Below are 16,954 nucleotides of genomic sequence, written 5' to 3' on the forward strand. Positions count from 1 at the left end.
AAGATTCAATAACACAAAATTACTAGATGTAGTACAGCAAATTAATGCTTTGGCTTATACTATGCCGTGTTGATTGACAAAGCTTGATTTGTTTTAATTTTTTCCACATGGAGAGAATTAGTATAGATATGATGTTTGTAATTAAATTATAACCATGCAAACGCGCGGACTTTCTATATTTAAAGAGTTTACAGGCTTTGCTACTGTACAGAAATTTTTGCGATTGTCTATCAGAGATCTCATGAAACCTGAGTATGATTTATATATAAAGGGTTAAATCAAAAGATTTATTAAAACAATTATATACGAATATAACAAATATTAACAAATAGTTAAACAATCCCTAAACTTTGCAGTTAAAACATTATCTTGTAGACTATGTTGGTGACATTGTTTATTCCAAAAATGGAATTCTAAGACGTCAAAAGATTTGCAATCAAAATGATTAGACAAAAATGACAACTTTACATTTCCCCAGTTGATAGGAACTTTATTTTTTACAAATAGATGCTGATTGATACTGTAACAGGAACGTTTTAACCGATATAATACTTCTAACACCCCCTCCCTCCCCCCAAAAAAGAAATACAGCGAGAAAATGGGCAGAATCAAGCATCTAAGCATCAACATATTAGACATCATACCAAAAACTTTCTAAATAACTGCAACATGCAAAATCTAGGAATTCATTTAGTATCTAAGCAATATTGCAATGAATGTTGTATTAAAAAAAATCAAGTTTACAACGAGTCTTTTAATAGTCTAGCAATCATTTGACAAATATGAACACAAATTACTTTTAATAGCTGAAGAAAAAAAATAAAACTTAAACTAAATAACAATACTCACAATTAATGAAATGATATAATCCAAAAAATTGATTTGTTTGGTTTTTTTTTGGTTGTTAATCTATGATAAATTCAGCAAATAACTAAATCCAAAGCATCCTATTGCCAAAGCATCATCTGATTATAAACAAATGGTTGTAGTCAATGGTTGTCGATAAATGATTAACTTCACAGTCAATTCTATATTACACGTGGGTGCACATGCTGAAAGTATTAAAACTGGCATTTTGTCACAAATAATATGTGCTCTTCCGTGTTTATTTCTGATAGTGTTATCTTGGATGGGCTAAGGCGGTAATGACCTAAGTATATATGACGGTAACATAGACGAAATGACCCAACTTCTACAGAATGAATTTATAAAGCATTTTTCTTTCTTTTAATTTGGAATTGATTTGCTTTGGACCTTAGGAAATGTTTTATGTTTTTGTTTTGATGGTGAAATTTAAAGCCTCATGTATATAATTATATATAAATGTTTTCCATATTTTTATTTTATTCGGAATAACTAACAGCTCTGTTAAAACACTTTTTGGTCTATTGTTGATATCCTACTTTTTGTCGTTAGGTTCATGTCTCTAAACGATTTTTTTTTACATATCGTATTACAACTAAACAAGAAACCGTAGGTTTAGAATCAAAACAAACAGTGTAAATCCATTTCAAATGTTTTTCGTGAAAATACTGTGACATAATGTTTTTTTTTCTTAAAACATACGGGTATTCGGTTTCTTAATTAGTTTCTATTTTTTTTTAACTGATTATTCCAAGCGCAATAATGATTTCCCCCGTGACTCTATAGCATTTCTAACGCTCTATTTTCACCGATTAACCTATAGTTACTCAATTAACTGACCAGTGGAGTGTGCTTAACTATCAGATAAAAAAAAAAGCTGCTGCCAGAAAAGCATTTATGCTATTTCTTGCGTTCACCAGAGTAAATATCCTTACATTGCACTCTAAATTCTTGTCCCATTGGGTATTTACTACCGTCTATTAGTTTCGAAACATTACCAGGATCTGCGGGTTATATTAAACAGATAGTGTATTTGTTGCAATGAACCATTGTAAGTTGTCAGAACAAATTGCTATTTATAAATAAGTGGTAGTTAATTAGTAGTTTTAAACTGGTTTGGCACCCTTCAGCGTTGCTTTTATTGCGACATAAAAAGCATTGGTAACGGAATGCTCATGTCAGCTTGTATAACAGATTTTGACACAATTATGTAGAAAAATAACATAAATATTGTTGAAATTACATGACTTTATCTTTTTCTATATGATTGTCGACTATTAATTACAGTTTCGAACAAGAAAGAATAAAGCATCTTTGCCCTTCATGAAAAATTAAATCAACTAATGAATACTTGTTTTTGTTGTAAAGTTGGACAACTGTTTTATTTCATTTTTTTTTTAATATTTTGATGTACTAATAACCATATACATATATATCGTATTATCTGGATAGTACATTGTTCGTATTTAACTTTAAGTGCATTTTTCTTTCAAATCGAATCTTTCCGAGAAAAAACTGTTATGTTATCATTATATATCGTATGCTGTTGAAATAAACAATAAGAAGATGTGGTATGATTGCCAATGAGACAACTGTCATAACGAGACTAAAATGACACAGACATTAACAACTATAGGTCACCGTACGGCGCTCAACAATGAGCAAAGCCCATACCGCATAGTCAGCTATAAAAGGCCCCGATATGACAATGTAAAACAATTCAAACGAGAAAACTAACGGTCTTATTCATATAAAAAAATATCGGCTACAAACAGTGTAGCCACTAATTCGAACAAGGGAACTAAAAGCAAAGTGGGGTTAAAGTCTGTCTTGTTTGATACGTTATATGCCTGTTATATATGGAAAAATGAAGATGTGATATGATTGCCAATGAGACCAAATAAGACAGAAATTAACAGCTTGTCTGTTTTCCTATTAATTACACATTCTTCACACTAGAAACAAAATCGTAGAACAAAGAGGGGGGAAAGATACCAGAATGATATTCAAACTCATTGATCGAAAACAAAATGACAACGCCATGGCTAAAAAAGCCAAAGGCTAACAGACAAATAAGACTTCACAAGACACAACATAGTAAACTAAAGACTAAGCAACACGAACCCCTGCGTATCTAACTCTTAAGTGTTACTGGTATAGTTTACTTATTTTTCGAACTGAAATGTCACACAAAGAACGAAACGATTTATGAGAGCTTATTTTTCATTTTTTTTTGTATCTACAGTAACATTGTCATAGGTAGATGGTCCATGGGTCTACGGCAGGCCAACGGTAGAAGTATTATATTTGTAATAGGATTTTCCATAAATATGAAGATAGAATTGTTGCTGACACAAAATCCTTCGAGGCTGAAATTAATAACAAATTGTACATACCTTCTAATTCCTTTAGTTTGTTATCCTGTACAAGCTAATCCTGAAAGCGTGATTGCTTCTATGACTTCTATGTATCCCTGAGTTTGGTAATACAACTAATGTATAAGCTTGGTTGCTGGCTTTAGCGATGATCAAGCCTGTATGATCAGCAAAGGTAATCAGTTTAACAACACTTTGCCTCGAACACGGTAGTTTATTCACCTGAAATATTATATAAGTTGAAAGAGATACAAAAAGATTTGAAACATTTATCTTTAGCTCATGAACATTATTTCACACTGTGTTATCATCAATTTCACTGACCGTAAAGAAGTTAAAGTATAAGATTTTCTGTGTTAAATATACAAGCCACTGCAAAAAAATACCGTTGAATTCTGTTAGAAGAACAATATAAAACAACAAGTCTTATTTATTTAGAAGTCTGCGAATGAATGCTTTTCTCGTAGTATACATGTATGTTTCATAAGAATCCGTACTTTCGATTGGTTAAAAACAATCGATATGTTTTCAAAAATAAAGATTTTATTTTCCAATAATTACATAACATGAATCTTTCAGAAGAATCAGTTATTTTGATTGGATAACAACGCTTGTGCGTCATACTAAAATTCACCTTCATATCCCAATGAAGTTTAATTGAATTGAATGGTTCTTTTAGTAATTTTATAGGGTTGTATAAGCGTTGACCTTGTGCTCATTTTTTTAATGAAGCGTTTCCGCGCTTTATACAAAATGAACTTCGGTCAAATCTTTTACAACCCAATGAATTTACAAATTCTTAAATCAAATTTAACATTCCGGACATTACGTGCTTCCTCGACAATGTAGGCGTTGATCCTGTGAATATTTGTAGTATGGCTTCAAACAAAATGCGCTTCGGTCAACAACAATACACATCAATAAAACTACAAAAAGGAGCATTCAGTTCTTGAGTAAATATTATTCGTTGTCTTAAACATTTCCCAGATGAATTGATATTACCATATTAGAAAAAAAATACGTATATATAAACTTTAATAGCTTGCTGTTCGGTGTAAGCCAAGGCTCCGTGTTAAAGACCGTACTTTGACCTATAATGGTTTACTTTTACAAACTGTGACTTGGATGAATAATTGTCTCATTGGCCCTGATACCACAAATTCTCATATCCATTTTTGTTTGAATAAGGATCAATTACACATGTTACACGTGCGTTCATAAGTTTATTCTAATAACCACCCATTCAAATATTCAAAGTCGTTATCACAAATTACAAACATCATTGATTTCATCACCTGTGCATTTTTCAAGGACGAAGATACTAGGGACAGATGTAATGAGTTTTTCAAGTGCGATTTTTTGTTAAAAAAACAAACTTTGTTTTTATAAAGTTTATTTGATTATTTACGTTAATTGGTTTCTGTTAACGGGATCATGACATAACAAGTGTAAACCTTCATTTTGGAGGCTTTTATGATATAAAATTATACATCTAACTAATTCTGTGATTAAAATACACTTTGTATGCACCTGTCATAGCAACGTGCACTTATGAAAGCTTAAGATGTTATAGGGGCAATGTATGAATGCATTTAGAAGTTGTAATACAAATGTCTGAAAACTAAGATAGATGCTGATTCGCCCAAAAATATATCTACCATAGACCAGTTGATTTACATGATTAAGTAAGTTATAAATGTAGGTTAAATACATCTTTACTATCTTTGCTCTCTCTCTCTCCATCTCTCTCTCGTTTACTCTTTTTCACTCCATATTTCTTCAATATACTTTCACTAGATGTTCTGCTAACAAACATTTCGTTCACTGATGCACTTTCATTCTCCCTCCCTCCCTTACACAATTACTCAGACTTTGCCTCTCACCCACGATCCCTTCCTCATTTGCGCTTTCACCTGTCTGTCTCTATTTCATTCTCTCTCACTGTTCCACACTATTTCATTCACTCCAACATCTCACATCTCATTCTGTCGCTCTCTCGCTCTACAAATTTGTTGCACTCTCTCGCTCACTCAACCACTCCATCTCTCACACTCCTCTGCTCGCCCACGCTCTCACTGTCTCACTCTGTCGCTCGCCCACGCTCTCACCGTCTCACTCTGTCGCTCGCCTACTACGTCAGTCAGTCAGTCAGTCAGTCAGTCAGTCAGTCATCCACTCACTCACTCATTCATTCATTCTCTCATTCTGAATGATACACTTACAGTCTCTCATACACTTACACTCTCAGTCACACTTACTTACTCTCTCACTCTCACTCTCTTACTCTCTCACTCACTTACACACTCACTTACACACTCACTTGCACTCTCACTCTCTCACTCAGTTACAGTCTCACTCCTCTCTCACTCAGACTCAGACTCTCACTCCTCTCTCACTCAGACTCTCAGACGCTCACTCAAACTCTCAGACCTCTCTCACTCCTCTCTCACTCAGACTCTCACTCAGACTCTCGCTCAGTCAGACTCTCAGTCAGACTCTCAGTCAGACTCTCGCTCAGACTCTCGCTCAGACTCTCGCGCGGTCAGACTCTCGGTCAGACTCTCGCTCAGACTCCCGCTCAGTCAGACTCGCTCAGTCAGACTCAGACTCTCGCTCAGTCAGACTCTCGCTCAGTCAGACTCTCACTCAGTCAGACTCTCACTCCTCTCTTACTCAGAGTCACACTCATAAACAGCTCTTCCACGCTCTCATTCACTCACTATTGCCTCCCGGTGAAAACTCTTATCACTTTACTTTTACTAAGTAATCAAACAAAATGGCAACGACATTTCTGGAATTCTACTCCTTCATGGCCACTGTCCATCGGGGTCTGCCATTGTCTGGGAATGAGTGGTACACAAACCTTCAGTTACCTTCATTAGGTATGTGTACGAAGTATGTCTAATACAAATATATTGACGTTTTATGTTAGTTTTAAGTAGCTATTTTAAGGTATTTTAACTTTTTATATTTTGCATTTTAATTTGAAATATAAAAGTTGCTTTATTTTTTATTCCATTGACATTTTTCTTGTTGAACATCTCATTGCTTTTCTATTACAATTATCATAATACCTTTTCTAATGTTGTCTCCTGAGAAATTATGTATTGCCATGAAATCAAGGGGGCTAACTGTGATTCCTTCATTTTTTTGTTGTAATTCAAAAGCGTAACAGTATAGGGTTAAGATTGTGCAAACCAGTTCACGTGTAATCAGTGAAGCGTTATAATATAAACATAACCTTTAAGAGGCAATACCAAACGGAAAATGCTTCTGATACTCCCTCAAAACAGGGTAAGCTCATTTTTATCTCATACTTCTTTTTAAACACTACAAGTATTTAACATCACCACAATCATGATATGAAAAGAACCTGTAACTAACTCGCTCTAACGAAAACAACAATAAATACTACCAACAAAACAAGATGATAAACAGATAAACCAAAACTATAAATTTCTTGTTTCCAACAGAAAATTAGGATAATATTGATATTCATTTTCACTGGCATCCATATTAGAAATAAGACAACCCTATAATACACAACTTTAAAGTGATCTTGAAGTTAATTTTCTGAGATGCATTTAAAGAGGGGGGACAAGGGGTTTAACTGTTATGCTGTTATGGGGCAATTTAATTCTAGTATGCTATCTGTTATTTTGAAAATATATTTGCTGTTAGCTGTAAATTATTGTCTTATTCTTTGTTAGCTGTTATATATATATATATTGGGCTTTTAGTTTTTTTGTTATCTGTTATTGTGATAATGTATTTACTGTTAACTGTTATTGAAAATTGGAATGTTAGCATTTTTTTTTACAGTCAATATTCGGCCATTGGGGTCTACCACTACTAATATGTTTGTCCCGTATTCAGAGAAGGATTCCATTAACATATGCCCATCATAGAAGTGAGGTCCAGGACAATTCAAGTATATCTTATGATTATCCTTTGTAATAAATTTCATTTTTTTTTATGAATGTGTATTTAGAATTATCTTAATTTTTTGTATGAAAATAATGTTCCTTGTTTTCCGTACGAACATATTAAATTAAAACAATTCTTAATATGACAAAAAGGAAAACATATGGCCAGGAATATCTGACAAGGATCTCAATTAAGGACTAGGTCCTAACAACCACTTAACCTTTTATATAATATGATACATAGACTCAGCTCTGTGATTCTTTTCAAAGCAGAACCAAATGCATTGTACAATGAAAGTTCCAACCATGTACTTGGGTCCAAAGCTGCACATTACTCATTACAAACAAAGATTTATTTCGTTTCAAGCCATTGTTTCCCTACTAAACTATGTATTCTACTTACTAGTACACTTCGTACAATCAAAAACCTCAGCTGATAAAAAAATTGTTCAAATAAGACCTTTGAAAATAGTGAAATAAATTGCTTTTAGAGTGTCGAAATTCGTTCGAAGTACTTGATAAATTGCATGCTTATAATTGGTGCTTTTGATTTTTCTACCCTATATACCACTTTGCCTCAAAGTTTTATTAAGAAAATTCACACACCTCATTAAATGGTCATTTAGAAAAAGTCAGAATATTCAAACTCTTTTAGGTCACTTTTTTTATTAGCAACAAAGGGAGCTTCAGTCAATATATATAAACAATACACCAACGTTTCATGAGAACTGCTGAAAACATTTTTGTGTTAATGTCTGAAAACTGGAAAATCACCCCTTTTTAATTAATAAAACCCGTTAACTCGGATACGTAAAGTCTAAAATTTAAAAAAAACTGAAAGTTATCTCATGTTAATAGATATAAACAATTCACCAAAATTCCTTGCTTTGTGAAAGCATTTTTGAGATATCAGAAAACTGAAGAAAAAAACCACCAATTTTATTGAAAAAAAAAACCATTACCCAGAAACTTAAAATCTAAAATTTATAAAAAAAAAAAAAAAAAAAAAGGGAGCTCACGTCAATAGATATAACCAATTTCCCAAAGTTTAATGCGAATGGTTAAATAGTTTTTGAGTTAAATGTCCGACATGTTGACAACAGACGGACAACAGTATACCATAATACGTTCCGTAAACGAGCGTATAAAAAATATTATAGTATATTGAGTAGTAATTTAAACACATTCTAGATACATAAATTAATACTAAAAACATAGTCATAAAAAATGGAATGCATTACAAAGGATTATATCCGTAATAAGAAATACTGATTTGTCAAAGACCGAATTATTTTAATATTTCATTTACTGTTATCTGTTTTTGTCCATTTTAATTCCTTGTTATCTGTTATGAGCCAAATCAATTTGCTGTTTTGCTGTTATTGGGACCCCCCTTGCCCCCCCCCCCTCTTTAAAATGAACATTTGTTAAGATGCATTTAAAATGTACATTTGTTAAGATGCATTTAAAACGTACAATTGTTGAGATGTTTAAATGCATATAAATTTATATGTGTTGAGTTGCATATGAACTGTACTTTTGTTGATATGCATAAAAACTAAACATTTGCTTAAATGCACATAATTTGTACATTAGTTGAGATACATATAAACTGTACATAAGTTAAGATACATGTAAACTGTACATTAGTTGAGATACATATAAACTGTACATTAGTTGAGATACATATAAACTATACATTAGTTGATATGCATATAAATGTACATTGTTGAGGTGCATATACACTGTACATTTATTTAACTGAGATGCATATGAATTAATGAACATATGTTTTTATGCATATAACTACATATGTAAAGGTGCATATAAACTGTATATTTGTTGAGATGCTTATCAACTGTACATTTGTTGAGATGCATATCAACTGTACATTTGTTGAGATGCATATCAACTGTACATTTGTTGATATGCATTTGAATAATACATTTGTTGAGATGGGAATGCCTATATTATTATATATAAATATACAATTTTTGAGATACATATAAATGTGCATATGTTGAGATGCATATAGACTTACATTGTTGATATGCATATAAACTGTATATTTGTTGAGATGCATATTAACTGTAACAATACCATGTACATTGGTGTATATGCATATCAATTGTACATCATGATCAGTTGAGATACAATAAACTGACTATGCACCTGTTTTCAAATATGTATATGGTATATAAAGATCTATATAAACTCTACCTTTGGAGGCCTTTCATAGATTACTATGTGCTATGGGTTTTGCTCATTGTTGCAGGTTGTGTGGTGAACTATAGTTGTTAACTTTGATGTCATTTGGTCTCAGGTTGCGAGTTGTCCCATATGCAATTATACCACATCTTTTTATTTTATGTCATCATTTTACACTAATATATATTTATAAACTATGTAGATTCTGTACATCTTTACATATATACAATTTTTAAATATCTAATGGGGTATAAATGATTTGAAGTTTTGCTAATGTAAAACAAATAAAAAAAAAATAGAATTAAAAAAATATTAGTAAGGGAAAGAAAAAGAGGAGAGGAAGAAAAGTTTTAAAAAAATGTGTGCATGCAATGATTCCCACAATGTGGTAACAATGTATGGCCCTTCATGTATCACGAGAGAGAAAAAGAACCAAATGGAAGATATGTATACCCATCCGTATCTAAATTACTATCTACTTACATTCACAAGTTTATTTTGATCAAATCTGAAATTACATTCGATAAAAATACTTGTACAACTCATTCACATCGTCAGGTACTAGCAGACAAAACATTGTTAAAATTTGATTACAAATGAATATCACTATTTAGTAGAAGAAAATCCTTGATGCTAACGCGCTTATGTCGTAAATAATACAGTGTTCATAACGGCAATGTAGATTGCAGTGGATGTTGTGATAATTCATTTAAGTGCACGTACTCATCAGGTTAACGACCGAGCAGCGAATCTTTTTAGGAAACTTGAATATGTTTCGGAAAAAATATATACTGAAGCGTCATAAATGAGAAATTCTATTTCAATATTTTAAAACTTTTAAAACTTTCACGTAAATATTCCTAGAGTAAAATATGGAATTGACCAATATAGAATAAGCTTTATAAGCTATCACATAGACTTTCAGTGGTAAAACATCATGTCAATGATGAATAAGACAAGGCAATAGCTGACTATGTGGTATGGGCTTTGCTCATTGTTGAAGGCCGTATGGTGACCTACAGTTGTTAATGTCTGTGTCATTTTGGTCTTTTGTGGATAGTTGTTTCATTGGCAATCATACCACATCTTCTTTTTATATGTATTAGACTCTGGTTGATTTTGGAACATTTATATACGAAAAACAATAAAAATCAACTGGTAAATACAACATTCCCTGAAATGTAAAGCTTGAACATGACTGTACTGAACTGGTTAACTCTACCAGACAGAACTATCTTTGATCGCAACCCTTCTTGTTACTACATCAACAGCAACTGACATTTTTCGTTAAAACTTTGATACATTACAATCAAACTATAATTCGTTTCAAATAAAATTAAATTACCTTGAAATTAACCAGATAGATTAACCCTTTATTTGAAGAGTAGCCTTGATCTTTTATTACATAATTTAGTCTAATTGTTATTACATGTCTTAATGCCTCGTCCCAATTTTTAAATTAAGAAGCTCGAAACTTTCTTTCTTTAATCAAGAGCGTGAATTCTGTATACTTGAACATAAACGAAATGACATAGTCACACATAGAAATGGACTGTGTGCGATAACTTGATTGTTCATGAGTCCTTACAAAATTTTGTATTTGCATTAAAATATAGCATATATTTATGAAAATATATAGTAATTGAAATAAAATCACTTTTTTCAGTTCTTAACTTATTAGTTTGAAAAATGGACGAATTTTTATAACTAAACTGATAGCATGAATGTTTACAATATAAAGAATATTTGAACACAAAACAAAAGTCATTACGCTTCCTATAGTACATTCATTATTTAGAGTCTTCTACCTAAATTTCAAAATGTTGACAAAAGTTGAACGAACCATTATTTTAAGTCCAAATATAAGGATTAAAAATTCGTTCAGGACATACTTTTGGTCAGTTGTCAAAATTACAATATCTCGAAAAATTAGAATTGCTCTTTTGAACATGACAAAAAATAGTAAAACAGATATGGACGTCAAATTGAGTTTTAAGTAATCACTTGAACGAATCACGATGAACGCATAAAAAACAAAAAATAGTTATGATAGTCTGGTATATATTTAAATTGCAAAGTGAAAGCGATCCTGTAAAAATGCTTTAGCCACTAAATACAAAAGCGCGCACAGAAACGGCGTTTTTTTTTTAATAGTCGTGCATTTAACTATAGGGTTGTCAGTTTCCCTATCGAAGGTCGTTGGTTTTCTCCCGGCATGCACTTCGGCTTCCTTCACCAATAAAAAATGGCCGCTACAAAGTAGCCCAGAAGTGGCATTAAAACATCAACAATCAATCAACCTTAAAATAGTCGGTTATTATGCTTTCACACAACTATCTCGTATCGTGTAAAATCATGATCTAAGGTATTTTTCACATAACTTTCTAGTTAAATTTAGAAATTTTCGATAGCTGCATTGTTAAGTCACAGTTATAAAACAGTTCAATATGTATTGTTTTCCCTGCATCTGTTCATTAAAAGCTACTAAATTATATGAAAATAAACGGAACAGGTTTTAATTGACCAGAACACTATGCTGATACAAAATTTTAAAAAAAAAGTGCTTGCGGGTTTGAAAATTGACGGAAAGACTGAACAGGAATAATTACATGTTTATATTATATTTTTTCGGGTAAGAAGTTCTTTTTTTAAAAGCCACTAGTAACAATCAAATGACCATTAACTATTTGGTTCAGTAACTACAAATGTATTATAATTTAAAATATTTAATATGATTGCCACAAGTATCCATCCAGAGAACAAATGATGTAGAAGTTGGCAATTTTAGGTCACCTTACGGTCTTTAACAATGAGTATAAACCATACATTTGTACCACATAGCAATATAGCTAAAGGCTCTGAAATGACAAATGTAAAACAACTAAAAAATAAACTAACGTCCCTTTATGAACAAAACAATTAATAAACCAAAATTAAATATAATTTAAAGCAACAAACAACATCTGCTGAATTGCAGGCTCGTAGATTAGTTTGGGACATGCACATACATGTACATGAAGTTGTGGGGTTAAAGATTATAGCTGGCACCCAACCCTTCTTCGAATCTGGATAGTGGAACAGAACAGCACAAGACCAAACTGAACAAAATAACCGAATTACAAATATGATATAAAGCAACAAAATAAAACCACTCAATTGCAAGCTCCTTGCTAGGGACAGGCAGATGTAGAATATGGCGTGGTTAAACATGTATGTAACAGCAAAATGTAAGAACAAACTAAATCAATCAGTTGAAAAGACTGAACTCATCAAATAGATACGAAGCACAAAGGAATGGTATGGCACATTTTTTAAAATCTCACAATTTTTCAACTCTTTTGGATTTCTTGACATTAGTCTTCCAATTAAATTGTCAACAGATATTTTTTTTCATTTTAATACATTTATGAATGAGCAAAATATTTTCTGTTTGAATCATTCCATGCATGTCTCTTTAATAGTACATGTATTAATCATCCTTGTTCTAGTTTACTCCTGATAATTATACCTACACTATTTACCAATATATCTTAGTTATGATATACTTCTTACCTACAATGATATATCAATGACACTCAGACTGTATGATGATCATTTAATAGTAATGTAGATAAACATCTTAAGGGTTTCTTGATACGTTTATAGAACAACTATAATCATCAATTTTGAGGATGGGCTCATCTTCATTTCATGACCACAAGAAGGCGGGATGCATGCAGTGATCAGAATGTCCGTGCGTCGGTACCTTCGGTCGACCGCCTCACAAATCTTGTCTTTTCTATAAAGTATCGCCGCAAGGATGACTGGAAAAAAAGAAATATGGTCGGTCTTGGTCTTCTTTCGACCAACAGTATAATCCATGCCAAAGTAAAGCATCCGTTTGGTTGTATGGGATGCACAAGTACGCAGCCACGTCCGGTTAAAATTGGGACGTTAAATTCGATGCCTCGTGAAGAGAGCGTATCATAATCTCTGCACGCTGAAAACCCTTGCAACAACCCTTTGATCGATCTGTGAGTGACCTGTTGTTAGACTAGATTTCTGCCCTGTCAAAATACCCTCATGTTCTAGTTAAGTAGCAATCTATTACAAGACCTACATGTACCTATTGTATTTATTGTTTATTTGTTCTCTTCTTGAATATCCAGGAAATATTTATCACTGGACGATAAGCAACCAACAATCAATCAATCAATCTGTCTTAACTATAACACACTATTTTCAGGGGCGGATCCAGCCATTTTAAAGGTGGGGTCCGAAACCAGGATAAAAGGGGGGTTCCAGCTATATGTCCCCATTCAAATGCATTGATCGGCGCCAAAAAAGGTGGGTCAGACCCCCGGAACCCCCCCCCCCCCCTCCCCCCTTGGATCTGCCAATGGTTTACAACGATATTACTTTTTTAATGATAGTGTAAGTTGTGTCTCGAAAAAAAAGGTTGGAAACAAGGTCGATAAATTATTTTTCAAATCGGTTTGCTACTAAATTTTTATAATCGCTTTGCGTTTCATATAACACGCTATATTAAAAAAAATTACCGAACAATACTCGTAATAGTGTATCTTAATCAAATTATGGTAAAACAAAAAATCATAACCTTCAATAATTTAGGGGGGTCTTTAAAAAATTAGCCTTAGCTCCTGATGATTGATTACGTATGATAAATGCAGGATGTCGAATTACATTTAATGACATCGTGAAGTAAAATATGGGAAACAAAAACCATCTTGATGTAAATATGGTAAACAAAAAACAACTACAATCACTCGAAAACAGACTCCTGGATTTGGACAGACACGTTAAAAATATGTCCGTGATCGTGTGATTATGCAAGTATGGAAATAAATTAATCACTAGTATACGTATACATTTTAAAGAATATATAATGTACTGGAATAAAAAGAACATTCTTGAAAAAAAAACAATACCATCAACGAACCAGTCAAATCAGAAGATCTTGCAACTATGTCATTGTGAGGTCAACAGAGGTCATATAGCTGTCTTTTGGCACTATTTGGCTAACTTCGCTTACAAATGTTAAACTTATTAGTAGGGTATTTATTACGATTCTACAAAACAACAGATGAAATCAAGTGGTCACGAGAAGTGCAAGAAAACACGTTCTTTCGTCAAACTGTCAAGGTCAAGTGTTAATTGTGTGATGTTTCCGATTTTCTTACATGAAAACGATATTTTATGCCGTCGGATTATTTTTTAATTTACGACAGTCAAGAAAAGTTAACAGAATATTAGTAATGATAATAAGCAATGCACAAGAAATGCACACGAAGTTAATCGAAAGTAAATTGACGCAATGATGTTCGTAATTTATAATAACAATAAAACAGCGAATTTTCGATTAATTCCTGATTATTGTGGTATGATTGCGTAATAAACACGAAAAAAGCTGCAATATAAAACTATATTCATCCTCAATGTTATGTATCTTAGTAATACAATTGTACATCGATGATCTCAGCTTCATTTTCTAAAACTGTTATCAGTGAAAATGAAAATACTATGCAATGACCTTAAAGAAACTGTCCGTAGAAATTCAACTTACCCTGAAATTAACAGGACAATATTCCACAGTCTTACTTCAGCATGGTCTAACTCCAAAACAAACAAATTCAAGACTCAAATTGTTTCTCATAGATCTTATCTCCCACACACAGCAGCAGATGCCGTAACTCAATCTCTGACGAACAAGTCGCAGTCTTGGTGTGACCTCGGGATCAGAGAGAATTGTCTTATCTTATCCTCACCGCAACTTCCTGTCAATGATCTGAAAATATTTCTTAAAAACCAGATACTTCATTAAATCTCATCTGTTACTTCAGGTCGTTCTTATCAAGATTAAGAATCAGCTCTTGTACGTCATCGATACTTTGGAAATTTTATTGCCAGAATATCTTGAATTATGCTTCAATCCTTTGATATACTAGTAAGATTTATATATTTCATATAATGTAGAACTGTTTGATTGATGCGAAAATTGCTGATCTGAGGTTTTCAGTTTATTTTTTGATGTTTTCTTTTTGACTTTTTAGCTCACCTTTTCTAAAAGGAAATGTGAGCTTTTGCCATCACTTGGCGTCCGTCGTCGTCGTCCGTCCGTCGTCGTCGTCGTCGTAAACTATTTCAAAGATCTTCTCCTCTGAAACTACTGATCCAATTCAAACCAAACTTCATCTGATTGATTCCTAGGGTATCTAGAATAAAGTTAGTGTTTTAATTCCCATTTCATCAAAAAACATGGCCGCCATGGCTAAAAATAGAACATAGGGGTAAAATGCAGTTTTTGCCTTATTAACTCAAAAACCAAAGCTGCCGCATTTAGAGCAAATCTGACACGGAGTAAAATTATTTATCAGGTCAAGATCTATCTGCCCTGAAATTTTCAAATGAATCGGACAAACTATTGTTGGGTTGCTGCCCCTGAATTTGTAATTTTAAGGAAATTTTGCTGTTTTTGGTTATTATCTTGAATACTATTATAGATAGAGATAAACTGTAAACAGCAATAATGTTCAGCAAAGCTAGATCTACAAATAAGTTAAGATAATCAACATGGTCAGTTGACCCCTTTAGGAGTTATTGCCCTTTGTAGCCAATTTTTAACCATTTTTCGTAAAACTTAGTAATCTTTTACAAAAATCTTCTCCTCTGAAACTACTGGGCCAAATTAATCCAAACTTGGCCACACTCATCATTAGGGTATTTAGTTTTAAAAATGTGTCCGGTGACCCGGCCAATCAACCAAGATGGCCGCCATGGCTAAAAATAGAACATAGGTGTAAAATGCAGTTTTTGGCTTAAAACTTAAAAACCAAAGCATTTAGTGCAAATCTGACATTGATTAAAATTGTTTATCAGGTAAAGATCTATTTGCCATGAAATTTTCAGATGAATCGGACAACACGTTGTTGGGTTGCTGCCCCTGAATTGGTAATTTTAAGAAAATTTTGCCGTTTTTTGGTTATTATCTTGAATATTTATATAGATAGAGATAAACTGTAAACAGCAATAATGTTCAGCAAAATAAGATCTACAAATAAGACAACATGACCAAAATTGTCAATTGACCCCTTAAGGAGTTATTGGTAAATTTAAAAAAAATATTTTCCACTGTAATTACTGGGCCAAGATCATTATAAATAGAGATAATTGTAGCAACAAGAATGTTCAGTACAGTAAGATCTACATACACGTCACCATCACCAAAACACAATTTTGTCGTGAATTTATCTGTGTCCATTGTTTAATATGCACAAAGACCAAGGTGAGCGACACAGACTCTTGAGAGCCTCTAGTTTTTGGGGGGAAGGGGTTTGGATTGCCTTTTAGTGATTTTGGGGTTTACAGTGTAGTACTGAAAAATTTTCTGGGCAAACTCAATTCACCAGCTGGTATAGTGAGTCAGTAGTGTTTAGTGTACTGCCCGTTTTCTTGTGTTTTTTGGGGTTTTTTTTGTCTGTCACACCTTGATCTATAAAATAGTAGCTCTTAGGTCCTTATGCTATTTTATTACTATTTGCGGACCATAGAGCTACAGATTTTTCCTATTGAAATTGACAAAAA

General features: G+C 32.8%; 1 protein-coding gene across 2 annotated transcripts in view; it reads right to left on the reverse strand.

Annotated features, from left to right (window-relative positions):
- LOC139491502 (uncharacterized) overlaps positions 1 to 15,174 on the reverse strand; it is a 24,367-nt gene extending 9,193 nt beyond the window's left edge. The window contains exons 1-2 of one of the 2 annotated variants that reach the window (XM_071279233.1): positions 14,937 to 15,174; positions 3,261 to 3,461 (exon numbers count right to left, since the gene is read on the reverse strand). The gene's annotated coding sequence lies outside the window, so the exon portion shown is untranslated. Of the gene's footprint in view, positions 1 to 849; positions 1,054 to 3,260; positions 3,462 to 14,936 lie in introns of those variants that run through there. The other variant, XM_071279234.1, reaches the window with a different exon arrangement.
- Positions 15,175 to 16,954: the final 1,780 nt, after the last annotated feature.

The sequence above is a fragment of the Mytilus edulis genome, chromosome 10 (genome assembly GCF_963676685.1).
Source record: "Mytilus edulis chromosome 10, xbMytEdul2.2, whole genome shotgun sequence".
NCBI classification, from domain to species: domain Eukaryota; kingdom Metazoa; phylum Mollusca; class Bivalvia; order Mytilida; family Mytilidae; genus Mytilus; species Mytilus edulis.